The sequence below is a fragment of the Mus musculus genome, chromosome 13 (assembly GCF_000001635.26).
Source record: "Mus musculus strain C57BL/6J chromosome 13, GRCm38.p6 C57BL/6J".
Classification (NCBI taxonomy): domain Eukaryota; kingdom Metazoa; phylum Chordata; class Mammalia; order Rodentia; family Muridae; genus Mus; species Mus musculus.
The window spans coordinates 44,192,215-44,216,732 of record NC_000079.6 but is presented as its reverse complement, the minus strand read 5'-3'; the positions used below and the strand labels follow the sequence as shown (position 1 = coordinate 44,216,732).

Genomic DNA, 24,518 nt, shown 5'->3' with positions numbered 1-24,518 from the left:
GAAGGAACGCAGGGTCCACAGCTGCGTCTAGTCCAGTCAGGAGGAAAGCACGGAACTCCATTAATACAGCAGAGTTATGTTCTAAGCGATTGTTTTGTGATTTGCTCGACATCGACGGGCACACTGGCCCTTTGCCCGTCCTTGCCTGGGGATGTTTTCAGGGCAAAAAAACAGAAGCTGCTTGAAGTCAAAGGCTTTTGTAAAAGTTCTAAGCTCTTTGAATAAGGGATGCTAGGGATCCCAGAGGTGGAGAGCAGAGAAGGAGGGCTTTGAGAACAGCAGTGTGGGAGGAGGATGTGTCCAGTGTATGAGGCTGAGAAAGAGCTTGAGAGTGAGGAAGGAAGAGAGGGAAGAAGACAGAGGTAAGGGGATACAAAACATGGAGAAAGGAGAGGGGTGGGAGACCTGGAGATAGTGGCTCAGAGGTCCTAGAGATCCCAGACTCAACCAGAAGGTCAGACTGCTGGTCCAGGAGCTTAGGATGTTGGCTGGGACAGTGTAAACTCTGAGGATCAGGAAGGGCTGAAGATGATTAAAGAGTGAACAGGGCTTCTGTTGCGTTTTTTTTTGCAGTGGAGGAAGTTGGTTACCATGGAATCCTCCAGGCAAGTACCTCTATTGGTAATCATGCCCGAGGTTTTGTGTTTTGTTTTGTTTTGTTTTGTTTTGTTTTGTTTTGTTTTGTTTTGTTTTGTTTTTCATTGTCCCAGAAGGTGGGGAATTCAGTAGGATCTTAGATGGTTTAGTTTAAGCAGGGCCATCCATGCCTTGGAGTGATGAATTTTGATATCATACTCCTGGACATAACTGTGATTCAATGAAAGACAAAGAAGGGATCAGAGAAGTCTGGAACAGTTGATGTTATAAGGACAGACAGAAAGTAAAAGTGACTCTTGAAGGCGGCGGGGGTGGGGGGCTAGAGGAGGGGCAGACAGAATTGTTTCAGAAAGTCAAAAGAATTTTGGAGATGGGAACATGCATGCGTGACTCACTGCCCATGAACTGTGCTTTTCTTTACATTTTCTTTATTTGTACAGTGTGTGTGTGTGTGTGTGTGTGTGTTTGCACACTTTGTGCCAGGGCATATGAATTTGGGAATTGGATCTTTCTATCTGCAATATTGAAGCAGTCTTTCTTGTTTCTGCTATTATACATACTCGAAACTAGCTGGCCTGTGGGCTTCAGGCAGAGTCTTCTGTCTCCACGTCCCATCTTATCACAGGAGTGCCAGCATTACAGATGTCTTCCACCACATCTTGCATTTTGTGGTTTCCACACGCCATCTCACCAACCCGAGATCGTGGACTTAGGATGGCCCAGATGTTACTTTTATATTTATCCCAAATAAACAGTGCCCAGCATGATGCACAGAGGGGTTGGGGAAAGAATTACCCTGCTTTGGCTATCTGGTAGGCAGGTGAGGGGAGTCACTGAATATTACTGACAGGGAAGAAGGTGACTATCAGATTGGAGTTCGAGCAAGATCCTCATGACTGTGTGGAAGCTGGCTGATCCCAGAAGCAGAACCCAGTCTTGAGTGTGAAGGAAGGGCATCTTCTGCCTGTCTCCGAAGCCCCTGTTCATCTCTCCCTGGGGAGCTTTGTTCGAGACCCCATGGGCAGTGTCATCAGTGGCACACTTTCTTTTGTACGTATGATCCTTTTGTTGTTTTGAGGACTACTGCTTTTATCCCAGAGTCTTGGGTTTTTGTGAAGTGCTGGGATTAGAACTCATAGCCTTGCATATGCTAGGCAAGCCCTCCTTCACAGAGTGACACCTCCCCATGTAAGGACCACCAGTGACTACAGTCTTGGGTTGGGGGGTGCAAACATCAGAGACAGATCTTTTCTTCTGTTTCCTGCTCCACTTCTTCTGTTTCTTTTCTGTGTAGCTTTATTTATTTCCAAGCTTAAAATCCTGAAGGAAAACAAACAAACAAACAAACCAAACCAAACCAAAACTACCTTCTTTAGGTATTCTGTCAATCTATGCTCCCAACAACAAACAACTTCTGCCTCTGCTGGGGTCATCTATTGTGCTGTAAGGAGCAGATTAGTGCTTCTGTGGGCAAGAAGAGGTTTGAGGGCACCCCTCCTCGAATGGGAAGCCTTGCTATCACAAGTATAACCCTCATTGTTGCATCTATAAAACAGGGTGTGATCTCATTGGATTATAACAGGATTAAACGAGTTAATAGTTCAGAAGCACTTACCGAAGGTAGCTTGCACAGGGCTGGTGCTACGGTCATGAACTAGACACCTACTTTAAATCCCCAAGCTGTGGGGATTAAAAGGAGTGTTATTCATAGGACGCCTGGCCCAGCGTCTGAACTACAGTAAGCACACGATAAGTTGCAACTGTTCCTATTGCCGTTAAGGGAATTCATTTAGAGTTGTGTTAGAATCATTTCATGGTGTGTTATGGTTTGAGTGTGAAGAAACTGCTATATTCCATCAAATTGTGAGGCAAAACAAACCCCTCCCCCCTTAAAGTGACTTCCCTGGGGGATTTTATAGCAAGGGCAAGAAAAGCAGCCCACACACATGGGATAAGAGGCGGTGAGACAGGGGTGTTGACGGGGTCAGTTGCAGAAAAAACAAGGAGGTTTCATCCTTCTTGGCTCCTCCCTGCTGTCTCCCTATGGCCTTTTCAGTCCTTTGCAAGCTGTAGTCCCAGGCACCTCACTGCTTGGGTATGGTTCCACTCAGGTGACCACCCCCCCCAACTTATGTAGGTTGAACAGGACCCTCCAGAAGATAAGTTGACATCCTAGCTCCTAGTACCTCAGAATGTGACTTTATATAGACAAAGGGCATTATTCATATAATTACAGATGGTTTCCAGTGTGATACTTGGACAATGATTACAAATGGCTATTCTTCTCTTTCGGTTTGAATTCATTCAGTTTCATGAGATACAAAGAAGGGGCAGACTCCGCTGTAGGGTGGCGTGCATATTCTGGGTATGTCTGAAGCAAAGATGCTAAGGTCAGTTGTGTTCAATGTACTTTCACTTACAATAGATTTACTGAGGGTATAGCCCCATCATCAAGTAGCCAGGATCTGTCTGTCGGGTCCCACCAGAACGGGATTGGCCTCTAGTTCAACAGCACCGGTGTTCTTGTAAAGGGAGATAGCCATGTAAGGACAGAGGGCCTTGTGAGAGTGGAGACAGAGATGAAAGCAATTTGCCAACCATTCCAGAGGCTGACAGGAGATGAAACCATGCCTTTATCTTGATCTTGGACAGTGAGTCTGAAGAATCATGAGTATACATTTCTGCTGTTCTAATCCACCCAGCTGTGCTACTTCCTTCAAGCTGCCCTTGGCAAAGAAGCACCGTCCCCACTGCTGTGTTATAAGGAAGCAACCAGTTCAGACTTCTCAGCAGAGTGTTTGGAACCCTCTCCCCCCACCGCTTTAAGTACACACTGTAAAGCAGAAGACTGTTTGAGTTTCTACCAGCAAATATGGCTGACAAGTTTACTTGTGATGGAAAGACATCATTTGCTATTTGCCGTGACTCCGTCTAAGATCCCATGCCCGGAGCGCCGTCTGTTTGCAGCCATCTGCAGCCCAGAGACAATTGATGTGATGCAGGAGCAGATGCCAGCAAGGAGCAGGGCAGACAGGGGAAACGCAGAGCCAGGGATGCCGGCTTGCGAGGCTGTGGGAGCCAGGGAAAGCGCTCTCCAAGGCTGGATCCCATGGGGCTTTGGAGGACAGAATTGAGTGGAACGTTCTGGAGATCTTTGTCTCTCTCTGTCTCTGTTCTCTCTCTTAATCTCTCTCTCTCTCTCTCTCTCTCTCTCTCTCTCTCTCTCTCTCTCTCTCTGTGTCTGTTTCTGTCACTGTACTCTCTCCTCTCTTTCTGTCTGTCTCTGGCCATCCATGAAAAATTACAGACTCCTTTGGATGTTCATGGCATTAATCTACTTCCTACCCTGTCTTTGGGTGGCTAAAGGTGAAATCAGAGCCAGCAGCCCAAGCCTGCATTTCCCAAATGCTTCGCCTCCCCATGGCACATTTCCCCAGTTTTCACCAGTGAGCATCTTCTTTGAAGAGTCTTGTGACTCCCCTGCCCCCCTTAAGGCAGAATCACACTTTGCCACCCTCTCTGGTCTGCTGTCACGTTTCTGCCACCATCTCTTGCAGGGATTCTGGCATCCTCTTTGGAGATGGCACTTCTGTCATAACTTATCTTTGTCATCCTCCTTCCCCCCACCTCCATGCTTAGTGCAGAGCATGGCAGCCGGCACACAGTGGGCACTCTGTGGGCACACAGTGGGCACTCTGTGGGCACACAGTGGGCACTCGAGGTCTGTCATGCAATGAATGCAGGCACAACTGTGGGTTGCAAGATTCAGAGGGGGTGGGGGTAGGGGGTCGGAGAACAATCTGTACCAAGGAGAGGAGATAAAAAATGGGGAGGGAGAGCTGGGAGAGAAGAGTCAAAGATACCCTTCTTTTAAGCATCCCTTAGAGACATTAAATTTGCATAATTAAAATCCAAATAATGAGGAGAATGAACAGTGAATGGAGAAGGGATAGGGTTGTAATGATAGGGAGAGAACACAAAGAGGAAGTGACCAGGGGCTCGGAGACATGCTTGTGCTAGAACAATAACAATAATAACTCTAATAAAGACCTAGTTGTATGGGGGGAGGCAGAACAGAAAGTGAGTGGGCCGAAAGGGTAAGCTTGAAAGTTGAGTTAACACAGGCATGGGGCATTCGGAGATCAGAAATGATTCCCGTATTGTAAGACTGAATGGGTGGTTATGGTGAACTTGGTCTAATATGGGGCTGTCACACCCCTGAGGTGGGGGCACTGCTTGAGGACACAGGAAGAGTGAAGAGAGACACGGTGAGGCATCGGAGGGCTGGAAGCACAGCACAGGAGGTCCCTGGCCCGTTCAGAGGGGAGGGAGGAGAAGATGGATAATAATATGCTGGAGAGATAAATTAATAATACTGAGCTACCTCACCGGGGTGTGACGAGTGTTAATTAATTAATTATTGTTTGCAAAGCACTTTGAAGGTGGAAAGGCCCTATAATTATTATGAATAAAATGTCAGAGATAATAATCCAGCGGAATGCAATGACCTCATCGGCCCCTCATTTGCATGGCATAAAGTAAAGCAGCTATTCAAGGGCTCTCTGCCAATGGGGATGCCAGTCCTGATGCCCCACCTTTGCTTGCCGCATCTCTCTGTTGTCCCCAAAGCTGTGACCCCTCCTTCCTTGGCCCTGGATCCATAAGGACTGGTGTGAGAGGATGCATGTATGACTCAGCCTCGAAGGTGATGATCTGGATGGTTTTAGGAGGGGGCAGTTGTCTCCTGCTACAAGCTGAGTAAGCACGGCCCATCAGTCAGATTTCGGTACTGGAAGCTGTTTTGTGTCAGAGAACATTGAGAAGAGTGGTTCAGGCTTGCTCTTAGAATGTGGGGTGGAATGGGAGTGAATGGTGGGAATGGGGGTGCGGCTGAGGAGCGACCCAGGGAGGAAGTGGGTGCCTGCAGTGTGCTGGTTCAGGCTGGGAGGGAAATAGCAGTGGACCTTCTCTGATAGGGGCTCTTGGAGCTGCTATCCTAAACATGGGAGTAAACCAAGCAAATAGCAATGGGGACCAGGGATGTAACTCAGTAGAGCACCTGCCTAGTATATAGAAGGTTCTAGATTCAAGTCCCAGCACTAAATACATCCCAGTGTAGTGGCACACCCCTGTAATCTCTGCCACAGTTGGAGACAGTAAAATCAGAAGTTCAAGGTTGCCATCAGCTTCATGGTGAGTTCCAGGCCAGCACAGGCCATGGGAGACCCTCTCTTCAACAAATCCAATCCAATCCAATCCAATCCAATCCAATCCAATCCAATCCAATCCAGTCAAATCAAATCAAATCAAATCAAATCAAATCAAATCAAATCAAATCAAATCAAACAAAATACCAACTGAAAAGTCCCCATTCTTAAGAGTCCTATGTTGGGCCCCACTAAAAGGGAAGGACACCTGGATAACTTCATGAGAGATAAAGGCTGTGAAACTGAGCCTGTGGGATGAATGTCTGGGATGTGTTCTGATGTAAGGTTTGGGGGTGTTAATCTTAGAAACCAGGATGTCAGAGGGAGGTTGCTTTCAGTCAAATGCTTCCTCCTGGTTTGAGAGACGAAGCAAAAGAAGCCTGGGGTGCGTTTGCCAACCCCTGCCCCTGTGTCATGGAAGCAGGGCCACCTTGCTGGCAGGTCCATCCTATGGAAGGGAGACACTGAGGACCGATTTACTATCAGGGAAGCCCATGCAGAGAAGGAAGTGAGGAAATGGCTGTCAGGCAGAGACCGGATGTCACACCAGCTTATACCAGTTCAAGCAGCAAACTGAGAACACAATGCAGGCTCCTTTGATCTTCTTGAGACAAGACAGCTCACCTTGTGTTCATCTCTTGTCTGCCCTGTGGGGGACTGTGGGGGCCAATTCCAGAAGGTCAGGAGGCCCATGACCTTGCATTGTAAAAATCGAAAGGTCTGGCTTTTTATTGGACCTATTTTGTTCTCCTGCGGACACCCTGCGGAGGGGAGGACGGACTGCTAGCCTCAGAGAAAATTCCCTCACTCTCCCCTCACATCCTCAGCTCTAAGCATGGCTAAGATCACGTATGCTGCTGCAGATGCTGATTCCGGCTCTCCATGACCAGTGACTTCTCACGCCGCCGTTGCTGTGAGCTTCTCCTGGAGCTGAAGCTGTGATTTTTCTCTTAGGACTTAGCATACCACAGATCCCAGGACCTAGAGGTTTGGGATGTGGCTCAAATAATTATGCGTTTTCCAGGTAGTTTCCAGGCCAAGCCCTTGCTGCCCATCTGGAGACTCTACTTGGAGACACACTCATTTGGAGATGCCAGGAACCTGTTTTTGGAAAGAGGGACTGGGTGTGGGTAAGTGGATACAGATTGAAGAACATGGACATTGGAGACAGTTGAAGAGAATGGTACGGGGGACAGGCAGGAGCTAGGCCGTCAGAATCCCACACGCATGGGAGCCATCCCAAGTGAGGCCAGAGCTCTTCTCTGCCCTGCCTGGACTGGAATGGTGTCCCTCCTCCATCTTTCCCCTCCCTCTGAGAATCACCAGCAAGGACAGGGAACCAGCCTGCAGAAACCTCAGGGTTAAGTGAGATGGACTTAAGGAGGGATGGTCCACTACAGAGGTACGGCTCCGTGGCTATTAATAATCAGAGTCTTTTGGGAAATCTCACAAACCCTCAGAGGGCTGAGGGAGAGTTTGCCAAGTCCTTCTGACTTCTCTTCCCTGACCACCCCCCACTCTGCGAGTCAATGGCTTTGAACTGGAACTTCAAAGAGAAACCGGACTCTTTTCTTCAAACAGGTTTATAAAGAGATTTTGATACAAGACAACAATACTTGTCAGCGGTGCCCGGTTATCGCCCTTCCCTTTGTAGTTTTATTAGGAAATAATTTCCCTGCCGCTGCGGCTCCTGCTGGCTCGCCTTGTTTCTCCATTTGTGATCCGATCTGCCCACCAGAGGGGCTATCCCTCACTCCACTGAAGCTTTGCCAGCTGGGGGCTTCCAGAAAGACATCACAGGAAGGGCCTCACCGAGCCAATCCGTCATTTGCCCCTCCCCTGCCCTAACCATCTCTGTGGCAAAAAAAAAAAAAAAAAAAAAAAAAAAAAAGCAATTTGGTTGACCTCTGGGGAGGCTTAAAAATCGCAGCTTCTCAAAGAATCCTCCTCCTTCTCCTCCTTCTCCTCCTTCCCACTATTTAAAAGAAGAGAATGAGGAAATTGGCTAAGAAATGATCCTCCCCTTACAGAGAGGGCCCTCTGTCTAAAACAGGCAAGGGACTCTCGATGGGTCCTCTGGAGAGTACTAGATCTACGTAGGAGCTCCCCTTCCAAGCAGCTATAAGTTATGGCTTGCCCAAGCCTGTTTCCTAGGTGTCGTTTTCCCCATAATGCAGTATATGACAGAGAGGACAGACATGATAGGCACAGTGTCCTCCAGCCCTAGTTCTCAGCAGGGACTGGGAGAGCTGGGTACAGACAGGCTGAGAGGGCTGTTTATCCACCGGGCTGCCACAGAAAGGGACGGGCACTAGACTTTGGGGGCTGACAGCGCAGGACCAGGCTCTCAGAGGGAGAAGTGGAGCCAGGGAAGGAATGTGTTTAGGAAAGAGAACATTTAGATATACTTCTGCCTCTGACAGGGGGCAGAGGAGGAGACACAGGTGAGAGGAACTGACCAAGGGATACTGGGAGAGGGTGGAGGCTCCAGGGGAGCATGCACCCATGGAAGAGGCTCCTGGGGTGCATGCACCCTTGGGAGATAGGAAACTACTCCCTTCTCTTCTATTTCTACTTTGCTTGGGAAGGAAACACAGAACAGATGTCAGTCATGGAGAGTGGGAGAGCAGCAGATGTGAGCAAGTTTACCTTGGCTGCCATTCTATTCTTCCTTTTCTCTAGGAGGTAGGAAATAACGCTGTCTGCAGAGGGTCAGGAGGTGCCTTGCACGGGAACTAAGATGCTCATGTCAGGTAGCTCTTGGAGACCATTGATGTTCAAAGCCCTCCTGGCGGAGGCAGCATGGTTCAGAGGGATTTCGTTTTTCCAAAGCAATTGCTCAGTGGCTTTGTGTTGCAGCGGGGACTCAAACTCAGGTCTGCTAGCTTCAGGGTCTGAACTTTCAAATCCAGCAGATATCAGCTTCATCCCTGAGGCATGGGTGCAGCCTGGTTCTTCCTCCCACACGGAGGATGGAAGAGCTAGAAGTTGAATGAGACCCTGTGGCTCCCCACAGCACTGGAGGTCAGGTAGGGCCAGCCTCAGAAAAGCCAGGTTGGTATAGTGAGGTGCTTAGTCTTACCGTGCAGCAGAGGGAGCACTTGGGGATCTGGGATGTCCTAAAGTCACCCCCACCAGCCTCCCAGCCCTGCCCCTTGGCATTCCTCAGTTGCCGAAGTGTTTGGCCGCATAGGGATTATTCACTGTGCTCAGCCATTTCCCCACTGCGGTCCGTGAGAGAGTAAAAACCTTTCATTGCAAAGCCACAGCTTACGAACCAACCTCAAAATTTGTAGCTTGTGTAGAATGTGTCAGACCAGAGGAGCACAAGAGCCCTGCCTGTGGTCACTGCCGGGGCCTGTGTTGATGTTATACCCACTCCGCAGGCAGGGCAAGATGAGGGCTGAGATGCGTATTCAAGCTTCCCACAGATGTGCCCACACAGTAAAAAAAAATGACAGTTTTCTGGTGTTCTGTTTTCTACACAGTGGGAAATATTTACGAGTGAAGACCCTTTCCCACACATGTGGCCAGGGCAGACTGACCTCAATCCCAGCAAGTCCCGTAATGTTAAGGTAATCAGTGGGGAAACCAAACCAAACCAAACCAAACCTGAGTCACAGAAACTGCAGTACTCCTATGTCTTTATTTGCACGTAGGGGTGGTAAGATGACTGGTAATGTTAAATCCAGGCTGCAGCCCATCAGCACAGTCATGAACTAAGAACAGCTTTATATTTGCAAGAGGTTATTTTCTTTAAAGAAGTAAAACACCAAGAATATTTTATAGTGACTGTGTGCAGCCTACCAAATGAACAGGGTAGCTCTTTAGCCTTTTAAAGGAGTTTGTCAACCCCTGCTAACCAAATGAATACTTTTATCACAGGAAGAAGGTAACGGAGTTGGGTAATTCACCAGTAATGTTCACTAGTCATGCATTAAGTGTGTGTGTGTGTGTGTGTGTGTGTGTGTGTGTGTGTGTGTGTGTGTTTGTGTGTGTGTGCGCACGCGCGTGTGTGCACGCGCTTATAACAGGATGTACATCCCAAGTGTTTGACCATTGGTTTTTACATTGCTCATGTCCCCTAACCTCACGACCTTTGCTTGGGCGTCACAAGTCAGAAGCAAACCTTAGAGGTCTTCCTGACCTAAGATCCTAGAACCCTCATGGCTACTGGTCCAGATTTTCCTTTGAGTTGGAAGAAACTGCTGCAGGCCGGCCAGCTAACTACCCTCTTACAGACCCTTGTCTGTACACGAAGCTTATCTATTCTTGGGGCCACAGACAAGGAGTCTAGTGGCTGTGACCAGGAGCCTTTGGTGCTCAGCACATGGGACCCCTCAACTCTCTGACCACCAAGTGCATCAAAAGGCTCATAAGAGTTGTTGTCAGTTAATTGAAGGCCATGACACCACCAAGCAGCCTTTGTTTCTGAACAGCCAGACCCCATGGGCAGAGCCTTTGGCAAGATTCAGAGCTTCTCTATGGAGACCGACAAGCTAACATCTCATGGTGCTCACCAGGTGGCCAGGAGGAGCCTGGGCACACACAGCATATCAGTGTCACCACAGGCTGCTGGGATAGGGGACGAGGGGAGGTTTAGGTTCCTGAAGCCAGAAAGGGACAATGGCTTAGTGTGCCTGAACACAGGGGTCCGAGACAAGGCTCTGTCACTCACTTGAACTCAAGTCTTGAGCAAATAGCTGAGTCATTTGCAGTTTTTCTCTGCGCTATGTAGATAACAACAATATCTACCTCCTTGGGGTACTGGGGTTCTAAAAAGATACAAAGAAATCAGACAAACAGGCAAAAGCAAATGTTACTGGAGCCTTTGTTATTAGATCTAAACACTTAGACTAAGGTTCTGAAGGGGGTTTCAAGAGAAGGAAGTGGAAAGAAAGAGAGGGAGAGGGAGGGGGGGGGAGGGGAGGGGAGGGGGAGGGGGAGGGGGAGGGGGAGGCTGTGTGAGTCATCTAGACAAAGAGAAACAGAGACACTAGATCACAGCACAGAACAGGGGGTTGAGTGCAGAAACGGCACAGAAAAGACAAGGCTGGAAGAAGAAATGATAACTAAACTAATCTATTTTTAGTAAATAACAAACATCCAAGGAAAACGGAGTAGCAGACAGCTCAGCGACCACACTGTGAACCCGTCTTAGGGGCTTGCAAGGGAATAATCTGGAAGCCCGTGGCTCAAACCCTAGCACCAGCCATGATCTGCAAGAGACTGGTCAGTGACCTGAGCTCCCTGGCGTCAAGTCCCTTGTCTGTAAAACAGGGTGATATTAATCACTTGGACTCACTGGGCACTGTGAACATGAGTGTTTTCTCTGTCCTGAATGGAATTGAGGGCTGGGTATCTCCAGGTACTTAAGTGCCACTAAACAAAATGGCCAGGTCATGCATCTCTACTGGCATTCCTTAGGACCAAAGTCTCCACTTAAGGGCAAACTATGGAGACCCAAGTGGGCTTCTCTTTGAGCAGATCCGTGGAAGAAAATAGCAACAGTTTAGGCCCTTTAATCAAGTGCCACAAAGTCACTCCTGTGCAGTTATCCCTTCTCTCTTACTGGTTGATTTTCTTTGCTCTTGTTGGGGGGAAAGTCAGTTTTGAAATCATGCCTTGGAATAGGTAGCTGTTTGAAAACACAAGGATATCCACGTGAGCCTATTACATGCTAACTGGTGTCGGCAGGTGCTCACTTCTGCAGACATACAGAATGCTCATGCTTCTTGCTCATTGGATGGCTGGGACCATTCTAAAGAGATGCATGTTTCAAGTCAAGGAGTTTTGGGGGATGAATTTGTTTTTTGCCTACAGACTCACCTCTTGTTTTCTGTGTTATTTATCTGCCTAAGAGCTAGAGTGTAGCTGAAGCTGGTCTTCTATACACACCACACGCAGAGAGAGAGGGGGTGGGGGGAGAAAAGAAATCCATTGCTCCATTTAAACCAAGCATATCTATTTGTTACTCACCCAGTTCTTGAAGTGATTTTGCTGTTCTGTGTTTCTTGTGTCTTAATGCTTTCCAAATAGCTTTCAGCATCTAAAAGCCATGGGTACAAAACAACGCACAAACAAAATTCAACTCTGGGGTTCCACGGGGTACAGTGTCTAGAGCCAGGAAAGGCTTTTTTTGTGTAAGTCACCAGCTTAATGAAGATGAGTTTTACTGGGGGAGAAGGATCTAAAACAGACACCAGAGAGGCTAACACAGGCTGTTTCTGGGAGGCAGCGGAGAAGGGAGGAATATATCGAGAATAGAAGCATCGTTGTAGAATCTTCTCAGCTGGACTGAGGAGGGAAGGGAGGGTGCAGAGCTGATGTGTGGTATTTAGAAGAGGGCTCCATCCAGGATAGAGTCTGGAGCCAAAGCCTTCCAAAGCCAGAGGAAGTTGGAATAGTGATGTATGTTGAAGATACACAGTTGGAAGGCTTCTTCAAGTGGCCCACCCCGTATCCTGACTGGGTTTCAGACAGGAAGGCAGCAAGGGATGACCTGTGTGACTAGCAAATGTGGCTTCAGCACCATGCAGAGTCACAAAGCGACATCAGCACTCCAGAAATGTCTTAAGAGCAGACCGCTTTACCCTGCTGCAGTTTGTCTCAAGGAATCATGGGTTTGGAAGAAGACTCTTCTAAGTATACATAAAAAGGCACAAAAGCCAGGAATTAAATGCTTTCTCTGACCCCTGTGCCAGACTGGCTTAAAAACTGTCTCTCATGTATGTGTGTAGAGAGATCCATTTCTCTGCATCCACGATACCTCCTTCCCTCTTTCTGTCAATCTGGACTCCATGGAGCAGACAGGCAGACGTGGGAGAAACTGAGTCACTGTTGGTCTTTGGCAGTGACTGTATTGCCATGTAGCTCCGTAAGATTCTTTTCCCCTTTAACCCACATTTGGCATCAACTGAAACCTGACAGGGACAATGAACCAGAGATGAGGGATCCCTTCCTGACTTTATTTTTTGGGGGTTCAGCCTGCAAACAACACTGCCGTCCATGCATTCAGCTGTGAGGGTTTTAAAGATCCTGGGTCTGTGACACTCGGCCCGGCAGTGGCTGCCTGAGTGTCCTTTGCCCATGAGTGACACCAGACAAGATCTTTCTGGCTTGTTGCTTCCTAGACATCAGTGGCACTGAATCTTCCAAACCCTGACAATCTGTCCTTCAAATGTCTCCTCTCTCACATCTGTAGGCTGAACAACGGCCCCCAATAATATCCTCGTCCCAGCGGAGGAGTCTGTAAATGTCTGTTTGTGTGGAAACAGGAACTCCGAGAATGGGATTACGTGAACAACCTTGAGAATGGAACGTGTGGGTCCATGCTTTGTACTGTAATAAAATATCTGAAGCTTAAAAATGTTATAAAGGGGCTAATGTTCATATTACAATTCTGCATACGGTAATGATCTTGTTTTCAGAGTTTTGACATGGTTCAGGGAACTATATGCCAAGAGACAGAGACCATGTATATAGTCTTGGTAACTCTCTCTTTTTTTTTTCTCTAAGGCCACCAATATTCATTCAATCATGAGGTCTCTACCCCTGCGACTTTACCTAATCTTAATTACCTGCTAAGATTGGATCAAGTTTCCACTTTAATTCCTCACAGTGGGAATTAAGCTTCAACATAGAGCCAGGTGTGGTGGCACACACCTTTAATCCCAGCACTCAGGAGGCAGAGGCAGAAGCAGAGGCAGGTAGATTTCTGAGTTTGAGGCCAGCCTGCTCTACAAAGTGAGTTCCAGGACAGCCAGGGCTATACAGAGAAACCCTGTCTCGAAAAACAAAAACAAAAACAAACAAACAAACAAAAAGCTTCAACATAGAAGTTCCAGGGGACAGACGTTGTACACACCTCAGCTGGGAGATTGTCCTTGGTTGTTATCTGGATAAATTATTATTATTATTATTATTATTATTATTATTACCTTTAATCTTTTCTTACATTCCAGTCATTATCCCCCCTCCTATTCTGGCCTCTGACAGTTCCTCATTCCATTCCTCCCCTTCCACCCCCAAGAAGTTGTCCCCACCCTACCGCAGTACCCCACCAGACCTCCCCACTCTCTGGGGCCTCAAGTCTCTCAAGGGCTAGTTGCATCTTCTTCCACTGAGGCCAGACCCAACAGTCCTTTGCTGTGTATGTGTTGGGGGACTCAGACCGGCTGGTGTGTGCTGCCTGGTTGGTGGCTCAGTGTCTGAGAGATCTCGGGCGTCTGGATTAGTTAAGACTGCTTGTCTTCCTATGGGGTCACCCTCCTCCTTAGCTTCTTTCAGCCTTTTCCTAATTCAACAACAGGGGTCCCAGCTTCTGTCCATTGGTTGGATGTTTGGATAAATTCTTAAAGTGACCACAAGTGTCTTTGTAAGAAAGAGTACAGGGACATTTGGCCACAGAACAGAACTTGATGCTGTATGGCTATAAATCAAGAACTGCTGGCAGCCACTGAAACCTCCAGAAAGATCCATGGCTGTCAACATGTTGGTTTCAGCTCCATAGTATCCCTTGTATATTTCTAGTTCTTACAGCTACTGGAAAGCAAACCACTGTGAAGTCAGTAATTTCCTATGGGAAACAAACCCTCGTGAACAGAGGTTCAGGGCTGAGAGAGCACGTCTCCTTGACTCTCAGCTGCCTTACCTGTCGAGCCCTGCGTCTGATTTCCCGTCTTTGCAGAGTCAGCCCAGCCATTTCTGATCTGTAACAAAGGCCACTTCTCAAAGTGGCAGGGCCGTTTGGGCAGATGACAGTGCCTTTTGTGTCCGTTTTAATCTATCCCATGTTATGATGTAAAGAAATGAAGTTGTTCAAGCACACCTCAGAAACAAATTGAACTTTTCACTTCAATGAGATCGGGAGCTCTTCATGACCAAGATACAAAACCAGAAGGCCCCCAGTGTTTTCGACGGTCTATCACTGTGATCCCAGGACTTGGGAGGTAGAGGAAGGAGGATCAGAAGTTCGAGGCCATTCTTAGTTACATAGTGCGTTTGGGGTAACCTGAGCTACAGAAAACCCTGTCTCAAAAAGTACAAAGAAGAAAGTTTTTGACAATTAAACCCGAAGTGCTTCCTTGGCTCAACTAAAGTGTGCAGGAGGATGCTTGGGGTTTTCAGGGAACGAACATGTTTCAGAGTTAAGGAGCCCACTGTGGGGGTTGCCATGGTGACTCCCTGTCCTCATGCAGTGATACTTTGCTGCCTCTCCACATTCACACTCTTCCCAAATGTCACTGTCCTGTCCCCCTGGTTCTGTTTTTCATCGAGCAAGAGATCGGCGCCACTGGCCAACGTCACCAACTTTCCCATCCTCCTAACCTTCCTCACCCACGGCAGTTTGCCATTCTCACCCATCTCTCTGACAGATGTTACCTTCCCTTACGTGACTTTTTCTGAGGAGACAAGGAGAAATGTCCCTTCTTCCCAGGAAGGGAGAGTATTCTCACAGACCAGAGAAAGGGATTTCATCTAAGTCCATCTTGGTGATCCACTGAGCCTGTTGGGGGCCATGTAAGAAGCATTGGGCAGCTCACAGGCAATTGTACCATGGAGAAACCCTCTGGGGGGTTGATGGGAAGTCATGCCACAGAAAAATATCTGTGGCATGTAGTTATAAAAGAACAACTTATGCTAAGGCCAGCTAGGCACCGGCACCGACCATTCTCCCACTCCCCAAGTGGTACCTGCTAATTGTTAACCTCTTAGACCCCATGAGACTCTCATGATGCTTCACGAGCTTCCTGACCCATCTTCTTCCTCTGTGAGGGCATGAGAGTTGGCGGATCTCATGAAGTGATAGTCAGCTCCAACCCAGCTGAAACCGAATGTCAGGGTTAAAAGGGACCTTTCTAAAGCTCATCCATTCCAACCCCAGTGACAAAATTAATGTGGGCTAAGGTGGTCCAGAGGAGGGGAGAAGAGGCCCAGAGATGACAGGTAGAGTACACTTTACCAGGAGTGCTGAGACCGAAGACTCCTTGACTATTCCTTGAGACACATTGGCACGGTGGTCGTGGTGGGTCAACGGAAGGAAGCAAGGTAAAGCCTTCTGTATTTGAAACTCACCCTTTGGGTTGGCCACTCTGCTGTCCTTACGCTTTTTTGTTCCACAGAAGTGGAAAACAAGCCAGATTCTTCTGGTGGCAGCCTTGGCACAGATGTGTTTTGTTAAACCAGGAACTTGGGGATAAACCTAGATGCTCTGAGCATTCGGGCAAGGCAGCTACACTACAGGGATGCTTCAGGGAGCTGCTGAGCTCTCTGGCAAAGGCACAAACAGTCAGGCAAACTAGGAAGACCCATTAACCAACGTAGAGGATGGACATTTGGGGTGTGACTTTTCTAGTCTGACTGTTCTTGCCAAAGGACAGCAGTGAGCCTTGCATTTCTGAGAGGAATAGAGAAGCTGAGGTCACAGCAACAGAAAGGAGACCTTAGTCAATTTAGAGTCCTGTGGCCTGAGGGTTTCTCACCACTGCAGCCGTGCATACCGAAAAAGCCTCCCCAAGGAGATGTTTTATAAGAACACATTCAAAAATGATGTAGCTCAGATCTGCCTTTGGAATGGCAAGGATGTCAGTACTGGTGGCTGGACAAGAGGAGTCCTCTTTCAGGAACGGAGTCCTGATCCTGTAGAACGTGCTTGGTTTCTAGTAACAGAAGCTCAAGTTGATGTTTCCCTAAGTAAGACTGCACATCTGTCCTTTGAACAGCCTCACTGCTGAGTTAGCCTCAGGCCCAGCTGTGAAAGAAGGTACAGCAACCAACGGGCTTGGACACAGTCTTTTCCCTTCCCCCATGTGGACTGATTTTCACACTGCCTTGCTTCCTTCCTGTTACCCCAAAGGCTGCCAGCTGTTGGGAATATAGACTTCAAGATTCAAGTCCAGGGGTGGGAGAGATGGATGATTTTGAAGACTGTTTGCCTCAAAAGTGTGAGGACCTGAGTCTGACTCCAGAATTCATGTAAAAAGCCAGGTGTAGTGGCAAAGGCTTGTGTTGTCAGCAATTGCTGAGATGGGAGATGGTGGCAGGCAGATCCCTGGAAGCCCACTGGCCAGCTCCGTGCCTGTTTGTTCAAAGTTCCAAGCCAATGAGAGACCCTGTCTGAAACCAAAAGTGGAGGATGTCTGAGGAATGATACTTGAGGTTTTCCTCTGAACTCACACGCATACATGTGTGTGCAGGTACACACACACACACACACACACACACACACACCTAGTCACAGTCAGAATCTACAATCAACTTTCCAATCACTAACAGGGGCTCAGGTCCTCAGGCTATGTAATTCTCAGGCCATGGAATCCTTGTAGCTATGCAGGGGCCTTTAACAACGTCCTTAGAACTACAATATGCATAGGACTCACCTGGGAGTTTTGTTTAAGGGTAGACACTGGGGCTGTCTGGCAGGCAGGGTGAATGTCAGGTTCTGATTCAAGTGGATCTGAGATCGCCTTTCTCACCAGCTCCCTCACCAATTCAGGTTCTGCGGGAATGAGGACAGACCTCATGGAGACAGTCACTGTCCAGCCTTTCCCATGGCCTGATGGTGACTTCAGCCTTAACTGACGATAAATAAGAGCAAAGAATCCGAGTAGGTAGAAGGAAGAAAGTGTTCTCTTAAGGAAAAAACACCATTGTAACCACATTGGGAGACAGTTTAAATTATGATGGTAAATACAGTTATTATGTCTCCAAGGTTTGGTGGATACCTCTTGTTAACTATTACATAAAAATCCAGTCAGTGATGTTTCAAGATGTCTGAGTTTATCTGTGTCTCAGCAGCATCCCTTGTAGCAAGGAAAGAAGTGACCTTCAGTTGAAAGACAAAGGATAAATACTCTTAAACATTTGCACGTGATTTATCACCACTACTATCAATTATTAATCGAGGAAGGATTGACATGTGCTCAATGTGGGTAGAGATTTTTGTTTAAGCGCCAGCCCAGAGAGACCTGGAAAGGAAACCAACAGAGGAACATGAATTATAAATACAGATCCTGCTGTAAGAGGTCGAGGGAAGTATGAACGGCCTCCATGGGGAAGGGCTCCGAAGGCTGCAGCCGCCAGAACTTTGTAGTGCCGTTAGTGTGTAACCCCGGAGCCAGGGCAAAGTGCCTTTTTAAGGCTTGCTAGGGACCTGCATCCAGGCCTTTCCTGAGAAAGGGTCCATGTCAGGGCAGGGCCACAACTCTGCAAATCTTCAGAGGAACTTATTTATGTACTTCAAAATCACTCAACACACAGAATATCAAGAGTTTTGCCTTTGGGTGCTGGGAAGAAAGAAAGCGGTTAAGAGCATTAAGGGCAACAATGAGGACACAAGTTCAATTCCCCAACACCTACATAAAGAGCCAGGCATGGCTGTGCATCCTTTAATGCCAGCACTGAGGGACAGAGAGAGGTGCGTAGATGCATTTTATGACAAAGACTCAGGCCTGCAGGCTGCCTAATTTGTTGATAAGCGAATTCTCAGAGATGCCATTCTGGAAAAGACTCATTTAGAATGCAGCAGGTGGAAGGATTGGGTGCCTAATTTATGTATTTGGATATCAACATGCAATAAGCAATGGTAATAATCACAACAATCCCTGCTGGTTCTAGAATGTTCCCGGGAGGAGAACTGTAATTAGGAGAGAAGCCAGCATTAAGTTTGGAATCTTGCTGTTCTTCATCTATCTTCTCAGCATTCCTCTCCTTGGTTTCTCAGCATCTTGATGTATTCTGGCCACAGCAGATAATCTTCCTGTGTGTGTCGCCCTCTTTCCTCCGCTATCCCCATTGCTCTACCTCTTGCAGCCTGAGTCGCTAGCATGTTCGCTGCCGGGGACCTAGCATTGCACAAATTCGCCATCTGTGTCTCATCAGGTGAGTCCCGTGGTGCCGCTGTTCCATCTTCTTGGTGGAAGGACTGTCAATACATTTTCACAGGGCGAGGGAAATGTCTCTTCTGCCCTACAAAGGTCATGAACTCACAATATATCACTGGAAAAGAAATGCACCGAAGGCACACAGGAGAATGATGGCCGTCTGATAACTCAATCAGACTCAGGCACTCTTCTTCACAGGAGAGTGGGGGAGAGGTGTGGAAATGGAAGCAGTTTTTTTGGGGCAGTAAGTGATCTTCAGACAGCTGAGTGGGCCCCAAGAATGTAAGAGTGTAAATGATTCTCTCTGGAAGCTGGGTAGATTGAGAACACACAATGGCTGGCAATGAAGCCTACCCTCTTGTAGTAGTTTAGTCCATCCTGACCAAAGAAGCCTCAGGAAAGGAACTGAAGGCAATTTGTCTCATTTTCGTTGACTTTCTAGAGAATCTGTCGTGTGCTGTATGGAAGCATCACCTGTCAATAAAATAGCTGTTGGCCTATTATTAGCTTAGGCAGAAAACAGGAGGTGGGAGTTCTGGCAGGGAGAGAGGATTCTGGGATAGAGTCGGGTGTGGGAGCCAGTTCACCCCAACAGCTGACGGGAGAGTCTTCATGAGCCCGAGGAGAGGTAACTAACCATGTGGCAGGACCGAGAATAGAAGAAATGGGTTAATTAAGCTACGAGCTAGTCGGGGAGTAGGCCCAAGCTGTGGCCTAGGCGATTATTCATAAATAATAAGTCCCAGAGTCATTATCTCGGGAACTTGGATGAAAGCGGAAAACCCCGAGATTACTGTTGGGAGCCTTTTAGGTGATAAACGAATGTCCAAGAGTTTTCTCTCTGTTTCAGAGAGGAGAGCAAGGGGGGCTGGAGAGATGGAACGCAGTTAGGTGTGTTTGCTGCCCTGAAACATTAGGAGGAGCAAAGCAAGCCATGAAGGGTGTCTCCGAAGCTGTCTGTCCGTTTTCGTCCGTTTTCTGTAGCGACTCTCTTCTCTCCCCAAACATTCTGAGTTCCGTAGTCGGGCAGTTAAATCACAGTAACATTATTCTCAGTTTTCTTGGTTTAGATTGGTTATTTTTGAGAGTATCCATGGACCAGCCTTTTAGCAAGCTGCTTTCTGGGGCGTTTTTTATCTCTGGAGTCAAATTTTCTCTTTATAGGTGTACACTGATTGGCTTTCTCTCCCTGTCTCATTGAGTGTTCTGGGTTTTCTGTTTCTTTTGTCTTGTAACAGTTCAGGCTGACTTCAAATTCATGATCTGCCTGTCTCAGCCTGTCCAGTGCTGGGTAACACTGGGCTTCACAAGGTATTTGTGAAGAGGGGGGTGGAGTGAAGCCATAGTTTTTGCCCAAAAGTCAGTATGACAGGATACTCCAAATCAGTGCAATTCTCTATTTTATTTGAGGTGACAAGCGAGCAGTGGGAAAGAGGACACTGAACCACTGTAAGTCCAACTAGCTTTTGCCCACAGAGGAGGGAAACACGGTCCCAGAGACTTAGGAAGGCATCCCCATGCTGTTTTATGATGTCTTCCTGTCCTTGTCTTTGGCCCTCATGGTGCTAAGCACACTGTCTCACTGTAGCCATCAACTGTGAATTCCATTGACGGACGGCAAACTTTCCCAATCAAAGCTCTGCTGGCCTCCTTTGCCTGCACAGTTCTAAAGTTGAGTACAGTATCTGCCCTAAGTGGATGCTCAAAGGGCATGTGCTAGGTTTACGTATTTACTTATTTAGAATGGGAAGGGTGGCTTGTTGTTGTTGTTGTTGTTGTTGTTGTGGTAGTAATCCATTACACTGGAACTACTAGGACTTAGCAGGCAGGTGTCCTTCCACCAAGCCCGAGGACCTGAATTTGATCCTTGGAGCAGCACACAGTAGGGCCTCAGGACCTGAGTTTGATTTTCTAGAATTGCACACAGTAGGAGAGAACCAATGCCTAAAAATTGACCTGCACACCAGTGATCTGGCCATCGACTGCCTGCATTCATACATAGGCACACAAAATCAAATAGATGAATAAGTAACCGTAAAATAAATTCAAAAAATGATTTTGGCTTCCTCTACTTCCTTTTTAAATGTTTGCATATTGAGAGATTCTGCGGATGTTCCCATTTTGTCTCTGTTTTTATTATTATTGTGGTGGTGAACGTAATATAATAGAACATTTACCATTATAAGCACAGTTTTGTAATTAAGAGGAATTTTGTTAATTAGTTTTGTTTGGATCTTCAATGACTTCCCTCACGTTCATAATGACTTTGGTTATTTTCACACCCACCTGCCCACCTACTACATTTTAAAAAGAATTCCCTGCATTCACTAAAACAGTTCTTTCTAGCAAGTCTCCCCGCTCCTACCTTGATGTCTGTATTTGAGCCTTCTTGAATGCCTTTGTGTCCCATAGGGAACAGTGACTGGGCTGCAGGCTCCATCCGATGTTCAGTGGGCACTGCCATCGTTCCAGTGGGTGATGCAATGTTCACTTCCAGTGTCCCCATTGCCTGCACAGAACCTTGATGTCATCATTTCAGCTTAGCCACTCCCATGGCTACAGAACAGCCTTGGAGTGGTTTTCCTTATCATGGAATTGAGGAATATGGGATAGAAAACACTTCAAAATGTCATAGCCACTTGGTAGACTCTTTTATGATGTCATTGACCGCGTTTTTTTTTTGTTTTAATTGGGTTTCCTTCTTTTTTTTTTTTTTTTTTTTTTTTTTTTTTGGAAGTTCATAGGAAAGCCAAGAGGAGTCCTCCCGGAACACCTCACAAATATCAGCCGCAGGAGGGCCACAGAAGCAAGACCCTCAGTGGAATTTTCACAACTTGAGAAGGTCGCAGCGGGCACCACAGCCTTCCTTTTCGTTTATGCCTTCTCCCTCAGGAGAGACTTCTCAGGACAGTCTCCATGATTACACCATGCTTTCAAATTGTTTCGAGTCACTGAAGAGAATGCACATGCCTAGAGACGGCACAATCAAGTATGTGATGCATGTGTGTGCAAGCAAGGGTATCAATACCTGCCTTTTCTCCAAACGTCCAACAACATCCTGTCCTCTGCCCTAATCTCAGAGGTGTAAGAGAAAGTGGGTTTTGTTGTTGTTGCTGTTGTGTTTTAATAGAAAGATTTTTTTCAGAAAGCTTTATTTAACACAGCTGGGTAGACATGTTTGGTTTCTAGTGCTGAGCCCAGAATCTCTCCCTCAGAGGAGCACTTGGCTAGCTCCTTCCACACCCACCTCAACCCTCTGCCTTTCCAGAACCTACAGGGCCACTCAAATAGACGTTTCTTCCCCTGCTTGCTCCTTTATGTCTCCCAGAGCTTCATGCCCAAAGCTGTATTTCCTCCATGCCATCTGTTTCACCCCCTCCCTTTTTACCCAATCCCCAGCTTCCTTCTCTCTAATTATCCCCAACAGTCTGTAGGTAGAAGGATGTAAAGATATAAGCAAGTGAATCGCATACCATGTAATTCAACAATGGGATGAGCTCTGTATTGCACTCTTCCTCCAAGTGAGTTTTCAATGGTAGGATCTTCAAGCACTATACTTGACAAAAAGCTTTTGTGGGAGTTTGTACATGCACTTTAGCAATAATACTATGGTGGTTTTGGTGTTGGTGTTGGTGTTGGTGTTGGTGTTGGTGGTGTTGGTATTGGTGGTGGTGTTTGTTTGTTTGTTCTGTTTTTTGTTTTTTTTTACTATTTGTGGGAAAGTATGGTTGTGTCCGATTGAAGCAAAGTCTCTTTAAAGACTCATTTTAGGCTAGAGTGATTGTTTTTTCTCTGGAAAAACCTGTGAATTAGTGGTGTTTGAGAACTACCGGGTGGTTCCTGCTCATTACTTCAGAACATTTTATTAGAAGTCTCTTTTCCCAGCAGACCTTGAGAAGCAGAAGGAAGCAGACAATCTATCAAACCACCATGTATATATGTGGCTCAGTGTATAATGCGTGTATGTACAGCAGCCTGTAATAGTGGCTGCCAAGGTATGCCCTAAATTTCCGGGGGTTCCTAAGCCATTTTCCATGTGTTTCTGAAGTAAAAACCATGTTTATATGAATGCTAAGGTGTTGGTTGCCTTTCCTCGCAGTGGCACCTAGCTGCAAGGGTGACCCTGAGTTCTCAATAGAAAAAAAAGCCAGTGTCACCTACAAACAAAATAGAATACACATAAATTATCGTAAAGTTCACTATTTTATATCTTTGGGATATTCTGCATGATTAAGTGGTAATTATGGGTTAATATTTCTTCAGTATAGCAGGCAGTGTGGCTGGTTGATTTATGGAAAAATGCTAGTGAAGTTTTCTACCCAATGGGACAGCTTAGCTTTGTTTTTTGAGACCAGCCTTGGCTAGATAACAAATTCAAGGCTAGCCTGGGCTATATGAGAATCTGTCTCCAAAAATAAGACATAATGCTTATATGCTAATTAAAAATGTATTTACTAATTGAATGTTTCTTTTTTAAAAATGCATTCCTTTTCTCTTCAAGTGGCCTTGCATAGTGGGGAGGGGGGCACTAATCGGGGAGTCTCTGATAACAGGATCTTTGTGTCACAAAACTTTTAGCAACAGGAGGTATAAGGACTCTGCCAAAGCTGGAGTTGATTGTAGTGTATTTACACAGAACTTTCTGGCAATTTCTTGAGAGTGTGTGAAATTAAAGAAGTTAGATAAAGCCGATGACTGAGACAGAAATTACAGAAATTAAGAGAGTACAGGTACGGAGGTGACAACATTCGAGTATCCTTTTCAGAGTGCACTGTCGTAGCAAACCTCGCCTAGGGGCCCCGTGGCTCCTGCCTCCTGGCATTCAGATGCTGTGGAAGCCTCCAACCTGGAGCATGAGCTGGGCTGAGTGCCTCGTGCCTCATCTATGCACTATGGTCCAGGGGAAAGCTTATCACATCTGAGGTTAGACTCCAGACAGGCCCAAGTGCCCTGTGTTGCTCCTGCTGCTCATGAGCCCCGGCCTAGGAAAGACCACTTCCCTAAAGCATCAATGACAGTGAGCTAAGAACGGATATTCCTTTCCGACTGACAAAAATTCCCAACACAGTCTTGACTTTGTGGTCCTCCTTGATTGCCTTAGGTACCTAGCTGGGCCACACTTGAATTTTTAACCCACAGGGATTGTGAAGCAATAAATGTTTGTGGTTTTGCACTGTCAAAATATGGAGCAATTTGTTATGTAGCACTGGTGACTAATGCATCTAAATATGAATATTCAGGTAAGGCTTACATATAATTGCATGAGGCTTTGAGATGTCTCCAAAGCTCATTAATGACTAGGCTCTGGACCTCACTAATAGTCCTTGCTATAGACAACCCTTAGTCTGAATTCTGGCAAAAGGAAAAGGGAATAAGAATAGCAGGGTGTGGGGTACCAGGGGATGTGCCGGCAGCATAGAGATTGTGAGGTCAGGGGAACAAATTAGGACTTAATGCATTTCTAGAAGTTTTTGAGAACATGGAGTCTAGAGGGATAGCGGTTAATTGGCTGGGGAGGACACCACGATGAGATAAAATGGGGTGGATCTGTAACCAACAGACAAAATGATCTGCATAGGGGTTAGGCTTGTGGGAAGAAAGCCTGTGAACAAGCCTGGAGAGGGACAGCATGCGGAAAGAGCAAATGACAGGCTTGTAACGGTGGGAACTCGCTCCAGGCATGACTGCATCCAGAGTTTGGGGATGATGCTGTCAGTTCTTTGAGGCTGAGAATGCTGGGTAAATCTGCAGAGAGCACTCCACACTTTCTGAGGCCGGAGAGTGATGACCTCCGAGAGAGATTCCTGTCCCCAGGAATCTTTCTATGTGT

At 46.9% G+C, this 24,518-nt stretch overlaps 1 long non-coding RNA gene across 1 annotated transcript; it reads left to right on the top strand.

The window, feature by feature from the left end:
• Positions 1 to 245: 245 nt before the first annotated feature.
• On the top strand, positions 246 to 23,144 carry A330076C08Rik (RIKEN cDNA A330076C08 gene). Its single transcript, NR_045088.1, has 4 exons — positions 246 to 362; positions 574 to 605; positions 18,618 to 18,686; positions 21,426 to 23,144. It is a non-coding gene; the product is annotated as an RIKEN cDNA A330076C08 gene (long non-coding RNA).
• Positions 23,145 to 24,518: the final 1,374 nt, after the last annotated feature.